This window comes from Canis lupus, chromosome 19 (assembly GCF_048164855.1).
Source record: "Canis lupus baileyi chromosome 19, mCanLup2.hap1, whole genome shotgun sequence".
Lineage (NCBI taxonomy): Eukaryota > Metazoa > Chordata > Mammalia > Carnivora > Canidae > Canis > Canis lupus.
Window position 1 is genome coordinate 22256111 of NC_132856.1, and position 23925 is coordinate 22280035.

The 23925-nt window shown below is 39.5% G+C and overlaps 1 protein-coding gene across 5 annotated transcripts in view; it reads left to right on the top strand.

The window, feature by feature from the left end:
* Window positions 1–23925, top strand: part of FOXP1 (forkhead box P1) — a 375747-nt gene that overhangs the window by 43221 nt on the left and 308601 nt on the right. For 4 of the 5 annotated variants that reach the window (XM_072785383.1, XM_072785396.1, XM_072785390.1 and 1 more), the window contains exon 2: window positions 8774–8834. The gene's annotated coding sequence lies outside the window, so the exon portion shown is untranslated. Of the gene's footprint in view, window positions 1–2647; window positions 2794–8773; window positions 8835–23925 lie in introns of those variants that run through there. The other variant, XM_072785384.1, reaches the window with a different exon arrangement.

Consider the following 23925-nt stretch of genomic DNA (forward strand, 5'->3'; position numbering starts at 1 on the left):
TTTAGTTGGAACCTGCAGTCCCTGATGAGAAAACAGGAAACTTAGAGTCCTAACCTTATTGAAATCTCTGCCCGCCTTAGCCACAAGTCTGAGGCAACTCCTTCCAATAATGAAGCCATTGTACGCATCATATCTGATCAGTTCTTGAAATGTTTTAGTAAGTCTATCTTACAACATTATAAGAAGATAATCAGCAGCCTTAGAAGGTCCCCATCTGGACTGTAGAGTTCTTTTACTGAAAGATGTTTTGCCTTTTTGAGATAGCTCTCGCGTTTCATCATCTGTTCCGCTGAGATGAAGTGCATATGAAAAGTCAGTGACTCTGAATCCATCTGTTGTTATTATTTTCCACTGATAATTGGCTTGAACAATGAAATGTCTGTGTCTGCAGCCTTTGAAACTGTACACCCTGTTTATTTTCTGGAGGTCTCGCTGCAGCTCCCCCCGCCGCCATGTTCCTCCTCCCTTCCCTCGCACGCTTACAGCCAGTGGCGCTTGTGCGAGGATGACATCTTTGACTCTGTGCATCAGTATCGTGTCACTCGGCGTCTGAAGCTCGCATACGCATTTTTGTCACAAGCCCCGTGTCTGCGCCGCTCGCTTCAGTCTCCAGCACTCTTCTTGCCACAAGAAGCTGAGCTGGGCCGCAATGCATGGATCCCTTACCTGGCTTGTCGTCTTTATTTCACTTTCCTCATTAAAATATTAATTTCGAGTACAGTATCTAATACCTATGGAATTAGATACCACCTATAATTGTATAATATATTCAGTTGCATCCAGGTTTGCACGATACAGAGCATTAATATTGGATTCCACTAACAGCACTTCCATTAGCTTGCTCAACCAGTATGAGATATAGATGAGCTAGGAAGCATAACTACCCGCCAGAACTGCCAAAACAGTCATTAGAAGCTCCATTGGGATGGACAAAGGCTTTTTCACAGTGATATACTGATTAAATTTTGTTCTATGGTTTATTTGCATCAAGGTTAGATCACTATCGTCTGTGGAAGGAGGTTATCTAACACCTTATTTGGAAGGTCATTTCAAGACAAAATAGCGAACAGAATAGACATCTTCAGTTTCTTTGGGAACAACCCCTCTTAGGGAACCTGTGTTTTTATTCTTGGAGGGGGGGGCAGTGAGTTGGGGAGTCTTTTAATTTTTTTTCTCTTCTCTCCCAAGTTATGGCATAATTTCATATGCTTGAGATGGGGTTTTTCTGCTTGTTTGTAATTTTTAAAAACTTTTCGGTAATATTCATTTGCTTTTGCTGTAGAATGATATAGCCAGAGAGCAGTGTTGTGTTAATAAAATAGAACTTGCTTTCGAAATAGAAAGCTGCCTTATTTCCCTTGGCTGGCTTAATTGCAATACATTCTCTGAGGCTGTGAAGGATCTGTGACCTACCGTTTTTGGTCCAAGTAATAATGTAGACACATCCTATAGAATAGCGGTGCTGGTTTTGCCCCATAGTACTATGTGGCATTAGGAGGAAGTAGATGAACATAATCTTATTTATGTTTCAATCGAAATCATTTAATACTGCAAAAGTTATTAAAAAATAATTAAGTTACTAAGACCAACATGTAGCTGGAACATACAGCAAGAGGTTAGAGGTGAGTGCGTTGACTCCTTAGGCTGAGGAAAGGCAGTAGTGAATTCCTAGTGCCTTCGTGTTTTTCCTTTTGCTTAAATTCCTCGGTTCTAAGGACAAATTATGTTGAGGTATGGCATATTTTCTGCCGAAATGGAGAAAATTGTTGACTGTAATTATGTTATTTAATTGAAATTATAAGTGGTTGAGGCCACTCAGTTAAAAGCATCCTTTCTAATATATGGGTAATGTTTTTAAATGAGTGGTCATGGATTGATGACATTTGAAAGGCAGGCGTTTGGGATGTATTTTTGGAAGACTCAAATTAGGTTCCTTAAATCCTTAGTGAACCGAGGAGTGTAAAGTGGCATTGGTTTTTTTTGTTTATCTTCTTTAATTGAATATGTGTCATTATTTTATACGTGTAACTGTATATACACGTGTATGTGCATGCACATATATGCGTTATGTATGCGTGTGTATATTTTAGATCTGTAAATTTTGTGCATATATAAGCTAGTCCTTTCACAGGTACGGGTCACAGGGACTGGTTTGTGGTGTGGCAAAGCCCAAAAACAAAAGGTAGATCTCTGACCTTACATTGTAGCCGAAAAATGTGATTGTTTCTAACTCTCACTGCACGTTTAGAGACTTAAATGCAAGCTAAGATAAAAGTCCAGTGATGTGTCTTATGCCAACTTCTTTTTGGAGTAGCTGGAGATAAAACAATAGCACTATATTCTCTCCCCATTACCCGCCCCCCCCCTCCCTCCAGGAGTGAGTTCTTAATTACTAATGAATGCAATTCATTTTAATTGTTATTATAGCAACATAACATTTAACTGTCTCCTGCTTAGTCCTTGTGCCCTGGAACAGGCGGTGTCTCCTGTCAGAGAGAGGACAGGTAGAAGGCACAGCAGGCGTCTGATTGAGCCAGTTATTCATTTGCTGAGTGTTTGTGTTTATGCAAAGGGGCCTCTTCCTGCATATTTAATCTAGAGTAAGGCAGTGGCTTTTGTTGTGTTTAGCCCACATACCTTCAGTCCTTCCTCACACTGCCGCCAGCCCGGGAGCCCCGAGAGCCCGCAGGCTTCCCAGCGCCTGTAGTTTCTCCCTTCCAAACTCTCAACTTTCTTCCGTTGTGTGAAAATTGCCTCTCCGGCCCCAAAGCTTCCCTTCCTCACCATGAACGGGTAAGTGTGTGCGAAGCCAAGGCTGAGACTTTGTTTCATTTTACAAATGTTGAGAGGCTACTTTCCTGCTCCTCTGGGCGCCTGCTGCCCGGGTGCTGGGTGCTGGGTGCTGGGTGCCGGTCCCGGGCCCCGGGCCGCCGGCAGTTACTGGCTGCCTTGACATCGACGGGTACAGGTGCCTCCTAGGCACCCAGGCTGAATTTTGGACTGGCAGAGAGAGCCTCTGGGAACCGGGGCCGGGGAGGAGGGGGCAGGGGCGGGTGGGTGGGGGGAGAAGGAGAGACAGAGGGAAAGAGAGGAACAGCTTTATTATTCTTTGTCCTAACAAATCCTGTTTTGTAACTATCCTGGAGATAATGCTGCCATTGTTTGCTAAAAGCCTTCAAACAGTGTCTAAGACCTAACTGTAAGAAAGCAGTGAAACTCTGCTGCTGTATTGTCTACACCCGGGCCAGGGTCCTCCCCGAAGGTCTGTGCCGGAATAGGAAGGGTTTTCTTTAGTGGAAATCGAATCGTCTCTTCATTGATATTAATAGCACACTAGAGAGGTTGGCCATGATGCTCCGAGAGGCGGTCGGGAGGGAAGGAAATCTGATCTTGCTGGGGGGGGGGGGGGGGGGATGACAGCCTCTTGGCCCCTCGGTGGAGGAGACATCCATCCAGGCTCAGCCTGCATAATGGCATCCTGGCTTAACTGTTTGCTCTAGGAATTTTAATCTTGAGCTGTTTGTTTTACTATCTGGGGTCTTGCTATTTTTTGTTCCCGTACTGTCTTTAGAAAGCACCATATTCAGGTTCTAATCCGGTCTTTTTAAAAAGTGGATTTAAAAAAAAAAAAAGACTCAGAGCAATTGATGTACTGTGCACTTAGATCATTCTGGGCGATGATGGTAGAATTATGCTTTCTTTTGGAGTGTTATAATTTCAAAAATGAATTGCCACAACGGAGAGGGGACGAGCCACCCAAGGAAGATATGTCCTGTGTGAAGATATTTCAGGGACTAGGAATTGTGTCCAGGGTCTAAAAGAAGGAGTTTGCATTACCAGTTAACTGTTGCCTCTGCTTGAGTAACTCTTTTCAACAGAAGAGTGTGCTGTTCCCCCGCAGGTTGGAAACTGTGAGAATTTAAATAAAATTTCATCAACCTTATTAAAATATGTAGGGAGTTGGGTCTTCTTGGGTACAAATCAGTCTAGAGACTTAGAAGCATTTATTAACAGTGAGGCTGCTGTAGGTTTTTAATAATAAAATTACAAATACCCTATCTAATTGTAAGTATATGACTTTTATACTCGGTTTTTAAGGGGAAAAATACTTTTTTTTTATGAGGAAAAGTAACTCCGTCAGAGCACCTTCTGTGATTAGCGCTATTGTATTCTTAAATTTTGATTGATAGAGATAATAGTTTTCACTTAAAAATACAGACAGGTACTTTAACTTTCCATGACAATAGCTATTTGCATTTCTTTTATCTTTTTGTTTAACATTTGTGGGGGTTGGGATGGATTTGATTATTAACTCTTATTGCACACTAAAGGTAAATCTAAAACAAAGGCTTTGTTAGAGCTTCAAAGAGAAAACAGCAAATATTGTTTTTAGGTTTCAACATTTAAAGGCTGTTAAAGGATACCTATAAAATATTTTCACATGACCATGACCAGGGTTTTACTTTTCTGTCAGGTAATAGAGAGTAGTTTCTCCAAATGAGATGGACCAATGTGGAGCTGCTGCTGTGGGGGCCGCCAGCCTGAAGCAATTTCCCCGGGTATGCCTCGCCTGGGGTCGCCTGCACCATGGGGCTTACCTTCTAGTATTTTCGGTTTTTCTTTGCAGGACGGACCCCAAGCTTAGGTTCCATGATTTGGTGAGAGTCCCAGAGGTTAAGGAGAAAGGAAGTAAAATGTTCCTCACCTCCAGTGGAAGGGACACCGGGGAATGATGGTGGATTTCCTTGGTAGACAGAAGTACGACAAATATAGTGATTGCAAACCAGCAAGCCTGGGTGGCGTCCCAGAGGCCTGAACTGTACAACTGTGCCTTTTCCTTCCTTTTTTCCCCTCTTTTGCCCTCTTTTGCACTCCCGGTTTCTTTCCCTCTTATTTCTTTTCTCCTTTCCTTCCTGCCCTCTTTGCTTTTTCTTTCTGGAAGCCTGACTCAATATTGAAGTTATTAGAGCAGAGAAAAAACTCTTTGCAGTTGATTTCTGAGTGGATTTTCTTGTCTCGAGTGCAGAAAATGAAGTGACCCTTGTACTATCATTTTTCAGCTAGGCAAATTTGTGTTGATATGCTCCTGTTTTCCTAAGAAATCTTTGAAAAACAAGACCTGAAAATCCACGAGTTAGGAGTCTCTAGTTAAAGAGGCAGCAGTCGCTTGGAAATTGGCCCATTTCGACCTTCTTTTTTCTTAGATGAAGGATAGATATATTCTTTGATTGGAATATTTGGGGTATGAGAAGTTTGAACTATGTTCCTGGGCTTTAAGAGAAGAGATTCTCTGGCCAGGGACAAGTTACCAAATCGCTACCTTCCTCGTGGGCCAGGAACTGGCCATGTCATCTTTACATCTCCAGTGACACTGGTGCATGGTAGGTCCTCAGGTGTCATTTGGTGGACTGGAGGTGTTAAGATGAAAAACATTGGTCATTCTTAACAGTCCCTTTCGCATAATCATATAAAATGAAACATAATGCAGAAATCCTGATGCAGATCATTTTCTTTAGCTGCCATGGAAGAAAGGGGAGGACATACTCTTAGTGGGAAAACTAGAGCATATATTGTTCATTTTCAACCTTGTGAAATGAAGTGCAGCCTCCATGTTTACCTGGACTTTGGTTCTGTCTAGGCCATACTGGTTAGCATTATGTATTATTTGCTACATGGATGAAATGAGGGGCAAAATACACCCCTACAGAATGTGACATTGAAGCGATGTGGTGACCAAAGAGGTCCACCTTGAGGAAATTCTTAAGGGGTGGGGGTTGGGAAAATAGAGTAAGAGGTGAGTCCCTTAAGTTTTCTAAGATGTGGGTTGCTGCTGAAGATTACTGTCTAGCTCAGCTTTATGGTCAACATAGAGATTCAGGTGAACAATGCTCTTGCAAACAATAGTGAGGTAGCCACACCAGAGACAGTTCTAGTGTTCACAGGGTCTTAACTACACAGAGAATGACATGAAGGAAAATAAGTCATTTCTACTTACTGTATCCCTAGGCTCACTTTTAAAACCTAAAACCAATAGGAAACTTCAGAAAGAGGGGAAAAGACAATGGAATTCAGATGGTAACAGCAATTTAAAGATGATGAGTGGGCTGGAGGGGAATATTTTTCTTTTTATATTAGAAAGAAACTTAAAAGCTTTACATAACCGTTTAATTTTAGTTTTGATGCTCCTGCGGTGAGTAAGCATTTAGGTAACTAGTTGATATACTTGATAAGTAAAAGTGATTGTTAAAAAAAAAATAGTGAGCCATTTTGTAAATGGAAGCTTTACATTTTGGGAAAAAAAATGAAATGCGGGTTGTTCTGCTAGTTGTTGATTTCTGATTCTTCTAGGCTCGTCATGATGCAGACTCAGGCCCCAGTACTACTCCCTAATTTTCTTGTCTGTTATATTGACACATTTCATTTAATTTAGCATGATGGCAAACAGCTGTTGAACTATTAATCTTTTCTCTGCAAAGCTAGAAAAATATCTTTTAGATTACTTGGCTAATGTATACTAAAAACTAAAATCAACAGAAATAAATTAATGAGTGGTCAAATGTGCCTATGCATTAAAATTTATGGAACTTCACAATGGAGGAAAAAATGATTTGTATCCCATTGCCAGTTCTTTTTTCTTTTTTTTTTTCATAAGTAAAAATTAAATGTAGCCAATTCTGTATTGCTTTAGTAATTATAAGTTGGAGGGTCAGTTGTATAATCTTGGTTCCCTAGGGGAAAATTATACTTGTAAAATCTGTGAGGGTAAATCAGCTTGTATTTCTGCTCTGTTCACTTAGACACTGTACTATGTAGGCAGGTGCATAGAGAAATAGGCCTAGTTCTTCCCTGAAATCCTTCTGCAGGTTGGAATACAGGGCTGGAGATAACTTTTTTCATAGTAGGCATTTTCAGTAGGTTATTTTTTTAAATTAAATTTTCATAAGGTCCACTTGTTTGTTGGGCCTATATGATAGCCATCTCATCTACATTGCAGAGTCTAATACTATAGATCTGACTGCCAAACATGCAAAAACAAATGCAACTCAACAGATGACTGTGAATGTTAGTTCAGAGCACCCACATTGGAGGATATCTCAAGTAAAAAGGAGGGAGAATGGCAGTTCTCGCCTTGAAATCAGTAGGATCTTCCGTAGTTCACTTCCTTTCCATTTAAGATTCTCCAAGTGGTGAGATGGAAATATTGAGTATAGATTATTGCTGTCCCTCTATCTAATGAGCTCTTCTTACTTGGGAGGAGTTGGGCTGCTTTGCAGATCTCCCCACTACCCTGAGGACCCCACCAACATCACTGCTCCCTGTTGTCTTAGCACCATGTGCCCTGTGACAAGAGTTCTCACCAATAGAGAAACCAATCCTGGGGACACACATCAGCAGTGTATCTCAAAATTTTCATTTTCAATTTGAATTGTTTTGTGTAAAAACAAAAAGGTTTGGGGCAGGTTGCAAAATAGTAATTTTAAGTCCCAGAGCTAGGGTTTTCCCCCACCCAAATGGTGAACATTTATGGTGAAAACCTCCAATTTCCTCTTACAGTAAACACGAAAATTATGATTTCACTCAGAGCCTGCATTTTTTTCCAATCTTTATGGCAAGAATCTGCATATACTTACTTGTGGAAATGTCATAAATTGGCCTCAGATCAATTCCTCAAAGATAGTACTCACCAAAGTGCCACTTTCAAATTTTAGCCCTTGTGAAATAAGATTTAACTCTTCTCAATAATGTTTGCCTTTCCACATTCAGGGCTGACAGCAGAGGGATAAGCAGGGATATATTCTGTATAAAATTAAAACTACTTCATTACATATTGTTCTGAAGAGTGAGCAAAAGGATATTAACATTTTAGCAAAACGATGATACGATCTTAGCATCTTACAAAAAATCACATGAGCATTTGGTCAGCTGATGTGGATTGAATCCTGTACCCTGTCGGTAACTTGATCTAAATTAATAAACAAATGTTTTTCTTTTCACTGGTGCCATATGTTGATCCCAGTTACAGGGGCAGAAAGAGGCAGCTTGTAATGTTTCTTAGAGGGTTACACAATGTTTTGCATAAGAGAGTATGCAGATGCAGGAGTAGATGTGGGATGAAACATGTTCCAGGCTTTCTTTGTGTTTTAGGGAGATTGGTTTCAATTGTTTATTTCATCTGACACAAACCATTTTTATGTAACTTAGTATATCTGGTAGATATATGCTAAGTGGAAAACATAGTGTGAACAGCTTTCACCAACTGATTAACCCTTTCCCCTCCCCAAACTTGAAGATCCTGGTGCTTGTATTCTTTGGAAAGGTCCAGGGTGGCATAAAGCATCTTGTCTGTAAGAATTCACTCTCTTCCTAAGGGGGGAAAAACAAGTCTGTGCTTTAATGAAATCAGAGATGTGGATGTTAACTAAACAGAGACACGTTCAAGGAGCAGCCTGGTTTCCAAAAACAAAGGCCGATGAGTCACGTATTATTGCACAAGAAAATAAATTGATAGATGACACGATGAGAAAAAGTTCATATGCAAAATTCAAAATGTTTCGCCTTTACTTTTTCCACCCACGTTGTTTTTGTTGTCTTGAGGAGCTCACTGGCCTGTGCACCAGATCTGTGGTCCTGGGACTTGTTTTTATTAACTCTGAAAGTCGTTTGCCATGAATTGTAATGGAGCGCTTTTGTTGTTCTTGCATCTATTCCAGGCAAATAGGTGGTTGCTACTCTCTCTTGACATTCAGACTTTGATGTTGTCTTTTGTTTTCAGGGTAAGAAGTGACCTTTTGAGGTGACTATACCTGAAGATTGCTTTCCAGAAGCCAAAAAAGGTAAATGCACATCTGATTAGTGGAATTCTATCTTGGCCTGTATCTACCTCCTTCCAGATATATCTTAATTCAATTCTTTTCTGATCTACGTGGCTACCAAATATGTGTGTGTGTGTATTTGTGTGTAAGTCTGTATGCAGTACAGTAAGTTTTGGGGAGATTGTTAACGAAAAGACTGCCCTTAAGAAATGGTCCACAGAGTGATGCATTTCCTCCAAACATTAACAAACTTTGCTCTCTTTGTTGAAGCTGAACTTTATTTTTTTACATTTAAAAAACATTTTTTTTGGTTGTTGACTTGGTGGGCTTAAAGTTAGAAAGGAATAGTCACATCACAGAAGTGGTGATTCATAAAAATTGCTGCAAACATGAGTAGCGCATGTCAGTGTTCTGTGCTGAAATGGTGTCATCCGATTGATGTTCATCTGGCGGCTTTATAATCACCTTCTTTCAGAAATTAATAGTCAAGCACCATAGCAACACGGCACATTGATGTAACTGCTGAGCGGCGTGGAGCATATCCCTGTGATGTCAGCACTAGGCTGCCTTGTTCTCTTGACCTTGCTTGAAAATCAAATGAGTATTTGATTTTGAAATTAGAAGTTTTCAGAGAGACTAATGTAGCTTGATGAATTAAAGCTAAATTAAATTTTCTCAAACTCACTTTTGGGAGGGGGAACCAAAAAGCACTTTGCTTAAAACCGTTATGGATGCTACATATTTTCTTGATTCCGAAGGTATGTCTCCAGTGAGGGCAGTGGTCATCTTATACAAGTTAATCTTGCAGGTCTCTTTAATGACTGGTGTTTCTCAAGTAGCATCTTCAGTTTATTTTTGAATTTTGGCCAGTAATAGCTTCATTTGCTTTAGTAGATTTGCATCTCTATTAAAACAGGTTCCTTGCTGACCTGGTGGCACAAAGTCTTAACTCAGATATGACTAAATCAGGCTAATGCATTTGTAGAGACTTCCTACTCTTTAGTTGAACGTGTTCTGGGTTTTTGTGGACTTTTACAGTGTGAAGATTCTTAGATCGCTATTTTTTTTTTTTTAATCTTACTGAGCGTTTTTGGGACCCTAGAACGCCTCTTAAAGGAATGGATTTGTTTTTGTGGTTTCATTCTGGCGCATTTCTGATTGGAAGCAAAAAATCCACAATGCTCCATTTCATCATCTTTGTTGTTTAAATTAAGCCTTTGTGAGAAGCACCTGATTGTCCTCCACGGAGGACAGCCTCATTCATAGGCTGCAGCACCAGTAGGGTTGATCCAAACTAGTTTTTTGGGGGTTATCAAGTCAAAGCAGTTTCCTTTGTGGAGACCCAGTTATCAGATCTTAAAAGTGAAGGCTTAGTTAACTCCAGGTATCTGCAAACTTTCTCTGTAAAGAGCTCTGTAGTAAATATTTTCTGTTTTGTGGGTCATTCTGTCTTTGTCACAGTGACTCAGCTCGGCTATAAGTTGTGTCTCCTGGTCTCCGTGAGCCCTGCGAGATCTCAAAGGTGTTCCTCATGCAAAACTGTGCCAGGTGTTTAACTCATCTGGTGCCATTAGCTAGCAGAGATTTCTAGCAGAGCTAAAAATTGTGATTAAACAAAGTGGAAAACATGGTTGAAGAGATGAAATATTCACCTCTAGAGTTCTGTTACCCGACAACTTCAAATAAGGGCATCTTGAGCAGTTGTCATTGTTTTCTTTGGAGTCACCTGTAAGCATGAATTATTTTTCTTCTGGCTTGATGTCTTTATAATGCCTACGCTAACACCCATGACCTGTAAATGGGCACATTTGAATTTGTGTGATGATTTGTTTCCAATTCTGTGATACTGTTCAAAGTTTAAAATATCATGAGATAGGGGCAAGTTTGGGAAGAAAAGAAAAAAGGTTCCAGGATTTTTCATTAGTGTTGACTAAGAGTAGTCCATGGGGAGAGAAGAAATTCTTTCTTTATAATTAATGTCAAGGACATGGTGTGTTATATTATACGTTATACTGCAAATGAGTAACTCCTTGTCAAATTTCAGGAACAGTGAAAAATTTTGTCCTTCTGATGGCTCCTGTCATGACACAAAGGAAGCTGAGTAACAAATTCATGTAATTTTTCTTTTAAACTTGACTGCCAGGAAGCTCCGAGTAAGAGATTTTTGCTCCATCTCTGTATCGTTTTTTTCCACTCCAACTTTTGGTGATTGAGGTCTTATTAAATAAACTTCATTTTTCCTACCCCCAATTAACATTGGATTATTTATTTTTTTATTCTATAATATCAATTCCATCTTATTTGACCCTATTTCAAATTTAATTTTTTTCTTTAGAAATTAATGTATAGAGACTTCAATAATACATCACATATAATTTTTTACCTTTGAACAGCTCAAAGATCCTTCAAAAACGAATCCTTATTTATTTTGATCTCATATAGAAGGGAAAAACAATTTATTAAACATGTATAAAAAAAAAAAAAAAGATCTGTAAAATGGCTGGAAGGGCTACTGTTTCTTCCCAGGGAATGAACCTTAAACAGAGAAGAGTGGGATTCCCAGGTGGCTTCATCGGTTAAACATCCTACTCTTAATTTTGGCCCAGGTCATGATCTCGGGGTTGTGGGATCTAGCCCTGCATTGGGCTCATGCTGAGCAAGGAGTCGCTTAGGATTCTCTTTCTCCCTCCCCCTCAAAAGCAAACCAAAAAACCAGAAAAACCAGAGAAGATTGTGTATCCAGTGATCGTGAGGAAACCAGCGCCATCTCCACACCATCAAAAAGAGGTAGATTTCAGATGCCAGGAACTTCTCAGTAAATGTCATGCCCACATTTGAAATCTGGGAACCATTAACAGTCAGCATAGATGCAAATAAATATGTCTACATTGGCACTATGGGAAAAACTAGTTATGAATATAAAAGTGGCCAGGCAAATTCAGAAAAACAGATGAAGCCATTTTTCAAATTTAGATTCAAAGGTCTGAAGAGTCATAAATAACAGTCATCTTACTTGGTAACGATATAACAATTTTCTTCCAAGTGGATCTGAACACTTTACAAAATGGGTTTGGTTGCCAGCTTTCTTGAGAGATAGGCAGCAATGATTATAATCCCTACTTTACAAACTGGGAAGGTGGTCCCAGAGATAATTGGTAACTTACCCACGATCATGTAGAATGTCAAGACTAGACCTAAAAAGACATCTTGTTCAGGTCACACTTATATTGATGTCCTTTTATCATGGCTGCCTTAGTTTGGTAATTTAATAAAGGTTTATATGTCATTTTCTCTCTGCTTTCTCCCAACATTGGCATTTCACCTAAATGCATTTTTGCTTGAGATTCAAATCCAATTTGTGAAATTCATCTTATATCAGTTCTGAGTGGTATTATTGGGAGTGGATGATGATCATCAAGCCCATTTAGAGTACAATTAAGTGGTTTTTAAAAAATATTTTAGGCATCTTTAAGCTTCACATCTTATGTGCTAGTTAATTTCTTTGTAGTTGTTTTAATTTATTTTTTATGGTCAAATTATTTGTGAAAAAGTTAAGAAACAATCTAAAAGGAAGTATAATCATTAGCATTTTCCTCTATTCCCAATTTGAGCTTTTTTTGTTGTTGTTGGATCAAGGAGTATAAAGCATCCTTATAGACTCTACTTATTGTGTCTTGCATACTGCAGGTTATATCTTGGTTACAAATAAAGGTAAAATGGCTATTCGGCTCTTTAAAATATATCTATTGATTCTTTTGAAAGTTTATATTTATTTGATTTAAATATTTAATGACAAAAACATTCAAAGTTAAATCCATTTCAAAATGACCGCTTTATAGCATTCCACTTTTGAATTGTGTGATTATTAATTCACCAAGTTGTTGTATAGACATAACAGTGTCTTCATTGGGCCACCAGATGACCGCACTAGCTGAATCACTAGTATATTCAGTGAAGCATTTGAATCCTTCCTGTCTGCCTCCCACCCTTGTCCTCACTCACCCATGTCTGGGTTTAATAGGGTAAAGACTAGGCTGATACAGCATAGAGACCCCAACATACAATGGCTTACATAGAAAAGAAGTTTACTTCTCTCTTATATAACAGTCTGACCAGTCTAGCTTAATTGGGCAGGTTCTTTCTCTCTTTTGCTCTCCTACCTTGGGACTTTGTCATTATTTACATGGTTGAAACATAGTGGGGAAGTCCAAGGCAAGCAGTTTTCTTTGATACAAAGGAGTTAGAAATTGCACACATCACATCTACTGACCTTTAATTGGTAAGATAATGGTTGCCTGGTAGCAGGAAACTGCAGTGGCTGCTGGGAAAAGTATCTACCAGGTTGTCCAGGAGCATGGGAGAATTGGAGGACAGGTTTAAGGGGACAGTGAGAACACAATAACTTGATTGTTGAATTGCCCCAGTCCAATGATTTCATGCATTCATTCATTCATACAGAAGTACATACCATATGCATACATAAATTCCTACTGCAGATATTTACTGATGATTGTGTGTTAGTGGCTAAGATCATAGTGCTTCATAAGAAGAATATGGTCTCTGTCTTCATAGTTTATTTTATAGCAGGGAATACCCAGATTATGAACAATGATGATGACCAATGTTAGGAAGGACAATATTGTTTGCTGGGAGAAAGTGGCCTATAATGAAGAGACCCAGGGTAGCAGGGATTTAATGTATTTTAGCTAAATGGAAGCTATGTTAGTTTAACTTAATTTTCTTGTATCTTTCATTCCAGTGCTGTTTTGAACATTATCAGGCATGTTAATTTTGTTACTAGCTTTATTAAGATATAATTCATATCACAATATAGTTCACCGACTTAAAAGTGTACCGTTCGATGGCTTTGGATATATTCCTAGAGTTTGCAACCATCATCACAGTCTCATTTCAGAACATTTCAGCACCCCAGAAAGAGATCCCTTAACCATTAACAGTCACTCCCATCAACTCAGCACCTGACAAAGACTAATCTACTTTCCGTCTGCATAGGTTGACCTATTTGGGACATATCCTACTATGTGTGGTTTTTTTGTGAGTGACGTCCTTCACTTAGCATATCTTCAAGGTTCATCCCAAGCATTTAAATTTGAACCTATCAAAAAATAAATAAATAAATTTGTAACTCTCTTACAACCTGAGTTGTATAAGGTCTTCCTCCTAAACCCTACAAAATGGTGACCTGAAATATTCTTAAAGGGGATGGAGTTAGGGGAAAAATTACTGTTTTCATGTTGTTTATATTTTCATAGAGCTGATTTGGCCTCCCAACAGTTAAACTTCAAAATTTAAATGTTTGCATTTTAATTTAGCTGTTTTTAAACATTGTTAACCATAATGCTAAACTAAGTTACTCTGTAAACAAGAGCTGTTTCTCTTGAATGTTAGTTTCAAAGAAAAAAAAATTTTTTAAATATTGATTTCCAGAGAAATATGCTCAATAGAGTTCGTTTTCAAGCAGAAGTCACTTGTTGAAATGTACATGAAGGCATATTTAGTAGTAAAGGCAATCTTTGCAGTGATTATCAACTAGCCATATTTTGCACTGTGAACAATGAGAAATACAAAACCGAATAACAAATGGTTTCTTCATCTTTTAAAAATGATGTTTTTGTTCTCCCATCTGCCAAGGGCACAAATATCCCAGTTGCTCACCTTGAGTATCTTAGGAAGAGATTCTCAGTTTAGGTGACAACGTAACAGCTTAGCAGAGAGATGTAGGAAGTATTGCCTTACTTTGGCAATTCAGAAACCTAGGGAAGAAATTTGAAGCTTAGCTGTACAAAAACAAAACCCTGTTTAAGGTAGCAGATCTGTGCTAACCTTGACTGTGTCACCCTTCTCGTATCTCATAACATGTAGAACCTTCAAGGAACAAATGTTCTATTGGTGGTGCAGTCCTTATTTTGAGGCCATTTGAAAAGTTGACCTTCTATCCAGGGTTGAGTGTGGATTTGAAGTTTATAGAACTTCTTGAAGAGACTACTGGTGAGTGGGAGTTTGCATTTGAAAAATGAAGATTAATCATTTAAATTTGTACTTCTCTGTCCTTGGTCTGAACTATTGTACTCCTGTAGCCTTTGCGTGGTGGGCTGGGAGGGGAGAAGAATGAAAAAACTTGAAGTCTTTCTGCTCCGTCCCAATGTAGCTCTTTTTGAAGTGTGAAATCATGCAGATTTGCCCTTGAATTTTATATATTAGTATGTATGTAGCATATAATTATAAGTAATTAGATGTTTTGTTAATTATCTGACAGTGCGATGAGTTATTTAAAATTCCCTTTTAATTAAAAAAACAAGTCTTGCGTCATTGGATGGACGGTGATTTCACTCTGTGAATTGGCATGATACTTTAATTCTGCAGCCTAATTCTGCAGCCTCCAGGCCTCTTTTCTCTGAAAGTCTGTTTCCCTTTCAGAGGGTCCTATTTCCCTTTCAGAGGTTCCTGAGCTGTCCCTAGAGGTCAGAGAAAGGGCCCCAAAATCTGGTCATCACAGATTACATACCTTAAAGTTGATTTAGCACAGTGATTTTCTTTTCTTTTCTTTTTTTTTTTTAGCACAGTGATTTTCAAAGTGGGCATAGGGACCCATTTGTGGTTAGGAAATCAATTTAGTGGATTGCTGTCCAAGAATTTTTCAGAAATGAAAGAAGCATACAAAAGAGTAGAATAAAATAGACTAAACCTACACTATCCACTGTGGAAACCACTAGCCACGTGTTTGCAGTGCTATTAGCCCAAACTTATATGTGCTCTAAATGTAAATTTGACAAAGTATTTAAAAGACTTTGTATGGAAAAAAGATGTGAGATGTTTGAGTTATTATTCCTTATTGATTACACATTGAAATCATATTTTTGTTGTGTTAGGTTAAATAATATAAATTATTAAACTGAATTTTAACTGCTTCCGTATGGTTACAATTACATGTGTGGCAGCTGTTATATTTCTAATGGACCGCTTTGCTCAAGTTGATGAGGAATATATCAGTGAATGACACCACTATCAGGCCCTCTGCCCATGGTTCTAGGGGATACGGACAGGCAGGGAAGTAAAATATGAATTCATGGTGATAGGTGCAGGGGAGAAAATACAGTTGGGTAAGGGAGATCAAATTGCCTGAGGAAGGGGTTCCAACTGTAAATAATCAGTGTAAGTCTGACTGTGCAGCACGGGAGCACCTGAGCCAACATCTAGCCTGCTCTAAAGAGAGCAAGTTGGCTGGTGTGGCTGAAGTCAAGTCATGAAGGGGGAGAATAGTCGGAAGCAAGGTCAAGAAGTAGCAGGGCCGGGTGCCTGGCTGGCACAATCAGAAGAGCAAGCAGCTCCTAATCTTGGGGTCGTGAGTTTGAATCCCACATTGGGTTGTAGAGATTACTAAAAAAATATATGTAAATAAACTTTGGTAAAAACAAAAACAAAACAACGGAGTTACAGGGTTAGACTGAGTAGGGCATGTAGACTCACCGGGTCTTAGTCTTTTAGTAAAATAGGGAACGATCGATGGACTTTGAGGTGGGTCAAGATCTGACTCCTGCTTTGACTGAATCACTCTGGAAGCCATTCTGAAATTTACCTGTGGGTGAACAAAGCAGGGTGATAGGGAGGGGGGCTTGTTAGGAGGCCACTGTAAATATCCCGATGAGCTAGGATGATGGCCAGGATCGGGATGGCAGGAGAGGTGGTGAGAAATAGTTAAATTTGCTTTTTATTTGAAGGTAGAACCACAGGATTTCCTGGCGGAATAGATGTGGAATTTGAAAGAGTTGCATCAGGGATGACTCCCAAGATTTTTGTCCAGAATGATAGGATAGTATCATCTGATGGATTGCTTGTGGGTGGAAAGAGTCAAAGATGAAGGTTTTGGGTGATAGAACTGCTGAAAGGTTGGAGCTGCCATTAACTGAAATAGGGGACTCTATAGGGAACAGCTCTGATGGTATTAAAGGAAAAAAAAATATTTAATCTCACTTGTTACAGATGGTCAGGCAGACTTTATTCAGGACCGTCACAATAGGTGTTGGGAACACTCCAGTGAGATTTTATACGGGAGAGCGAGATTGGGCTCAACTCTGAATACAGCACAGGCAAGGAGGAATTTATAGCCAGGGAGGAGAGTGGGCGTCAGTGAATGGAAGATTACCACGAGGAAACATTGTGGGTAAGCAGAAGCTCTGAGCTACACAGACCTAACAGGGCTCTTGCTGAAGACAGGCCAGGGTGATCAGATACTACCTGGGTGTTGATGGAGGATGAAGAAACCAGGCAGATGTCAGTGGTGGTCAGATACTGAAGGTATCTGAAGGTGGTAGAGGGCTTGTGATTAGACAGACTTATTAGCAGGGGTCTTGCTAAAACTGGATTTTACAGGGAGGTGCCCAGATGGGTTCAGAAGCCCAACTCAAGTTGGGCCAAGCCCAGAGTCTTTGTCAGGGGTAGACGAGGAAAGCTGGGGAAGTCAGGAGTAAGGCTATAGACATGTGGGCTTTGAGCTGTTGATTATTTACCAGATAGAGCTATCAAATGGCCATTGGGGCATGTGGATCTGGAAATGTCCTAGCCAGGGCTATAAATTGAGAATTTATAAGCATGTAAGTAATATGTGAAGGCAGGAACCTGGGTGAGCTCACCAAGGGTGTAAGTAGAGGAAAATAGGGCTCCAAGATGTGAGTTCTGAAGCCAACCACCAACATTAAGAGATTTGATTACAGGTTGCAGAGAATAAAGAGGCAAAGCTGGCTGGAAATTTTGGGGATTTGAGTGAACCAGGAGCCCATTGATGGCATTTTAAAGGAAGAGAACATTGAATTGCCTAAGTGGCTTAGTTGATTAAGCACCAGACTGTTGGTTTCTGCTTGAGTCATGATCTCAGGGTCGTGAGATTGAGCCCTGCGTCTGACTCCACACTGAGTGTGGGGTCTGCTTGGGTTTCTTTCTTTCTCCCTCTTCCTTACATGTGCTCTCTCTCTGTCTCTCCCAAATAAATTAGTGAAAAAAAATTTTTTTGAAAAAAAGGAGGACAGCATTGTTACCTGCATTAGAAGTTGCTAAGAAGTCAGAAGAGGGGACGCCTGGGTGCCTCAGTGGTTGAGCATCTATCTGCCTTTGGCTCAGGGCGTGATCCTGGAGACCCGGGATCAAGTCCCACATCGGGCTCCCTGCGTGGAGCCTGCTTCTCCCTCTGCCTGTGTCTCTGCCTCTCTCTCTGTGTCTCTCATGAATAAATAAATAAAATCTTAAAAAAAAAAAAAAAGAAGTCAGAAGAGATGATGACAAAGAACTGAGGATTGTGTTTGTCAACACGGAAGTCATCCATAACCTTAACCAGTCAAAAATATTTGAATCTTCCATAATATATACTGGCTTTGTATGACTACCAGTGTGCTTATGGTAGGCATTTTGAATGCTTTTTCGAGGAATAGTGCCTGTTTGGCACTCTGATTTGTTAAGGTCATTATGTGTACCCCACCCCTTGCAGCCCCACATGGACAGGGGGCTAACTCTGGGATATTTGGTCACAGTACAGCCTGCAGAAAGTGATCAGAGAAAAATTAACTGGTACACAAAGGAATTCTGTGCATTTTGCCCCTTTCAATTCTTTCTTTACTCCAATAATTGAGATAGTACTAGGTTTTAAAAAAAAGGCAGATATGGCACCTGGGTGGCTCAGTCAGTTAAGCGTCCGACTCTTGATCTCAGCTCGGGTCTTGATCTCAAGGTTGTGAGCTCACACCCCACACCGGACTCAAAAAAAGAAAGGAAGAAAGAAAATGAAGAAATGGCAGAGGAAAAGGGGGATGTATTTACATTTCTAACATAAAATATGTTGTTTTAATCATCTGAAGTATTAACACATGCTTGGTGTGGTTAACATGGTCTCTAGATTAGTAAAGTACTAGTCTGTGCTTGAGCCACATGCCAGTCTGTCACCTTCACCTTATACTAATATAGGTAGTCTTTGATGAGCTTGTCTGCCTTTCAACTCAACTCATAAGAGCATCAAAGATTCTGGCTTATTGAAAAATTCTGAAACAAAGTTAACATTCTCGAGATCTCTAGGCTGGTCCCAAATCTTCAAGCATTTAGAAAACTGTAGGTAAAATAATAACAAGTGTGCTTTGTCTCTCTTTAGGTACTAAATCCCATTAAGTTGGCACAGGATGAGGTAGGAATGTTCCCCCTTTGTGGAAGATAATAAATGTACTTCTCAGAGGAAGAAAATGTAGGAAGAACAATTTCACTGGTGACGACCTCTAACCAGTTCAACATTTTATCAATATCCTGCCAGTATTTTTGTATATGTAGATTTGTTTATATGTGCTTGCCCTGCACACACTATTTTGTTTCCTATTTTTACCCTTGCAGTATCACAAGTATTTTTCCAAGTCATTACATGTTATATCTAAATCTTATTTTAGGATACTTTGGTGACTTCTGTTGTTGTGTTGTCTATCACTGCGATGGTGGGGCTTCCGATTTTTTCCAGTTAGTCATGATGGCCAGGATGTCTGTGTTAGGCACCTCAAGATAGCTCAACCTCTTAAAGTAGTTTTATAAATGATGTTGAGATTTTAGATTATCATCTAGTTTCTCCCTCTACTTTTAGATAATACTAAAATGAAACTGAGCCATATATGATCACTCCTTGAGGTCAACTGTATGCATTTTCTATGAGTTGGTGAGGTATAATTTGCATTAATTTTTATCTCAAAATTTCTAGACTTTAAGTTGCTAGGGTTTTTTTTTTTTTTTTTTTTTCTGATCTGAATCGTTTTTGTTATTTTCCCATGTCCCCAACTTGATTTTCAGCCTGTAAGCAGCTAGGAACTTTGTGTTCTTGCGAGGATTAGCTATTCATCCCCTCTTTACTATCCCAAACGTCACTCCTTCTCTTTCCCCAGAGCAAGCCATTGCTTTATGTTTGTATTTGCATCTCCAAAATTTGCTTTGGTTGGATTTCAGTCAGTTTACCCAGAAAAATTAAAATGTACTTACAGCTTTTAGAGTATAAAAATTTAAATTCTCTTCTCTCGTTCACCATACTGCAGCAGGACGTATGTCATTAATGGTTTAGGCAAGAGATATTTGAGTTCACTGAGGTTCACTGTGTATTTAAAATTGAGCTGTATGCCACTCTACTTTGTGGCCATGACCCCCATCTAGTTCTAAAATCCCCTAGTTGGCCATTCAGTGAAGTAGTAATCTCGTAACTTCAGAGAGGACCAAAGAATGTGGGACTTCTCTGGTCTCTTCCTTGTAATTTACTGAAGATGAAACTGACATCCAGGAAAGAGACATGACAACTCCAAGCCACTGCATAATTGGAGCCCTCTGTGTTGGGAATCCCCTGGTCTTCTCTTGCACCTCTTCCTTCCTTTTATGATATGATGCTCCAAACAAGTGGAATTATTAAAATATGACAATGAAAAAGTTGACTATTAAAAAACCCAAAATATGTTTGTTTTATGTAGATGACCCTTATCTTAGATTTCATTTTCAGCACTTTTCATTTTTTTTTCATTTCCAGTCTTTTTTCCAGCAATGTTAAGGGAAATTACACCACTTACAAGTATTTCTGTGTATTTATCACTATGAGAAATGTCACCTAAATACCTTCATCTCAAACAAACAAAAATAAATAAAGATGTTCATCTCGGAAGATGCCCACTTTTCCCTCTCATTCTCACCTTCATCTCCTCTTTCCCTCCTCTTCCAGCTACTGGAGCTGCCACTCCTGCTCCTTCTTCTCCTTGCTCTTGATTCCACCCTCTCCCATCTCTCACTCTCTGTCATCTGGTTCTGAAGGCTGAGGTTTTTTTTTTTTTTAAACAAGGCCATTTGATGAAGATACATATAAAAGTAGAATGCTCCTGCCAGTTTACTACTACTGTGCGTTTTATAAATCATTGTGTTATGCGTAGCCTGAGAATTTCAGTGTCCAGTGCCCTTATCTCACGGATTCGTACAAATGAACACCTCTCATGTGATGTGTGTTTTATCCAGGGCTGAGGCACAGGGAAGGATAATTGTGTTTTGCTTGTGTTTTTTTGAGGTACACACCGTCAATTTGATTGGAGCTACTTAGGCTCCAAGATCTTGTTCTTCCTAGCTCTGGAATGGGGTTGACATCCTCTCCTTATTTCCTTATGTGGGATAAAAATACATGAAGACCAATATAGAATTGTCATTGGGAACGTCACTAGCTATATTCTTATTATGTTATTAGTAATAGAAATAGAGTAGGAAATTCCCACGAACTTCATTTTGTTTTCTGATTACACATGTAAAACTAGCTCATTATAGGGAATTTGAAATTATAGAAAAGTAGACCAAGTATAAAAGTAAAAATAACTTAGAATCCTGACCCTGAGAATAACATAAATTTTCTGCCGTTCTTTTTTCATTGAGTGTACACATATTTAACAAAATTGCTGTATATTGACTATATAAAATTGTTTCTTTTTTAAATTTAATATTACATGGTGAGCATTTTCCCGTGTCATGAAGTATTGTTAAAGATATCTTAAATGATTACACACTGTGTCATCCTTTCACATGTAATACAATTTAATTAACTGTTCTTCAATATTGGGTGTGAAAATCGTTTCCAGTTTTTCTGTAATATTTTTATTGCATTGGGCATATCTGTGCACAGGTGTTTGTCAATTTTTTTTATTTCTTTAGATATATTCTAGAGGGGGAAATTACTTAAAGAGAGTTTATGGAATTCTTACAGGTTTTCCATACGTCTTGTCATCTTATTTTTTAAAATGCACCAGTTTCCACTCCTATTGACACTGAATGAGAGTATTTATTTTACTACAACTTTGCCAACAATGAGTATCAACATTTTTTTTTAAAGATTTTATTTATTTATTCATGAGAGACACAGAGAAAGAGGCAGAGAGACACAGGCAGAGGGAGAAACAGGCTCCTCTCAAGAAGCCTGATGTGGGACTCGATCCCAGGACCATGGGATCACAACCTGAGCCAAAGGCAGATGCTCACCACTGAGCCACCCAGGTGTCCTGAATAACAACATTTTTTGTTATCATTTGAATCTTAGGAAAAAAAAAACTGCATGTCATTTTTTTCTTTTCTTGTTCAATTCTTTGATTATAAATAAAGTTCAGAAGTTTTATTTCCTTAGGCTGTTTACATTTTTTTCTTTTAATTGTTCATAAGTTTTGGAGCCGCCAGGGTTTGAAGAAGTGGGAATGAGGAAGCCAGAATGCTGAGAGCATAGGGAAGGGATCCTGTTGTTGAGAGTGTCCTTGACTAGTGGCTCTTGTGGGAGAATTTACAGAGTGAACTCACAGAGTACTACATTGCAGCTTTGGTCTAAGTGCTAAAATTATAAAAGGCCAGGCCACTGGCACTCAGACGTTCCTAAAACCAGATGGAGAGATCTGGGGCTCATAAGCTTTCCAAAAACTTGGATGCTTTAAATTTATTCCTTTATTCACCAAATAATCATTGAATGCTTACTTGTTTCAAGCACTCTTCTAGGCACCAGGAATATACTGGTAAACAGAGAAAGAGAGGCTCTTTAAATGTGGTAAGTCTCCCTCACTGCTTTGTAATGAGGACAAATGGAGAGTTCTACATAAAGCACTTAGCATAGTGAGAGTCATGGTTACTTCTCGTCTTGTTGCTTCTGCGGTTCCTCTGTTTGCAGCAGCAACTCAAATAAGAAACTGTCCAGCCAGGTCCCTTCTGTGATCTCCCTGTCACACTTGGGCAGGGAACGCTGTCACAAGGGCCTGTGCCCCCCAGCCTGAGAAACTTCTCTCCCATTTCTCTTTCAGTCCCTTTCTTTACCCACTGATCTAGTGATCTCTAGCCACGTGGTTTGAGAGAAGCTCAGCAGTGTGCAGTTGACCTGTAAGACCCTGGGGACAGACCTAGGGACTTCCCTCCCATAAGCCTCTTGTCAGTAGGGGTATTGCTGAAGGCCTCAGCTGCCAGGTGCACCCCTCCCTGGGCATTGGCTCTTTATCTGTAAGCTCCAGTGGCTGCTGATTCTCATCAACCCCTGAATGAAGGAATCAAAAATAGAAAAGGAAAGTGTTCTTCCTCTCCATTTCTCAGTGCTCTCTGGGATTCCGGAACTCTGCACTGAGTGGGGGAGGACAGCCCCCTGGGCTGAGACCACATTCACTTTCTCTCTGTTTTCTCTCGGGCTTGTCCCACTCCTGGGAATGCGCTTGGCCACCATCCCCCTCTCTGTGTACTTGCCTGGTTCCTGTCACCACCATTTCAAAACACTAATGATTTGTAATTGAGATAAACATTCCCCATGCTGACATGATGAAGGGGTAACTCGGGGGTTTGGTACTGGTGCCTCGCTCAGAGGCATGGACTGGCATGGACCTCATCTGAGTTTGGATGTGACAATTCTTAGGCAGATGCTGACAGGCTTCACCAGTTGTCCTCGTCTGAAATGGGGAGAATGAAAAGACGTATTTCATAGATGTGCCGTGAAGATTCTTATAAAGAACACTTTGGTTGAGAGTTCAGGCTTTGGAGGTCTGCTTTGCAGGTCCAGCTCTGTGACATTTTGGCTTTGTGATCTTGCGGAAGCCACCAGATTCTCTAAGCCTTTTTTCCCTTATCTAAAAAAATAAAATAAAATAAAATAAAAATAGGGACTTGGAAGTTGTTAGAAGATTAATGAGTTATTTCAAGTAAAAAGTGCTTAGAACAGTGCTTCATACCCAGGAAGGGCTCAGTGATGTTGCTCAGTAATGTCTATTTTTGTTATTAGCGCAGTGCATGGAATGTAGTAAGTTTTCAAGGACGTTAATGTATTTTATTTATTAACTTTAAAGATAATGAAAATGGTTTTATTTTTTTATTATTATTATTTTTCTTTAGATTTTATTTATTTATTCATGGCAGACACAGAGAGAGAGAGGCAGAGGCACAGGCAGAGGGAGAAGCAGGCTCCATGCAGGGAGCCTGATGTGGGACTCAGTCCCGGGTCTCTAGGGTCACACCCCGGGCTGAAGACAGCGCTACACCACTGAGCCACCAGGGCTGCCCTGAAAATGGTTTTAAATGGCTGTTTTTCTTGGGGAGAATCTAGTTG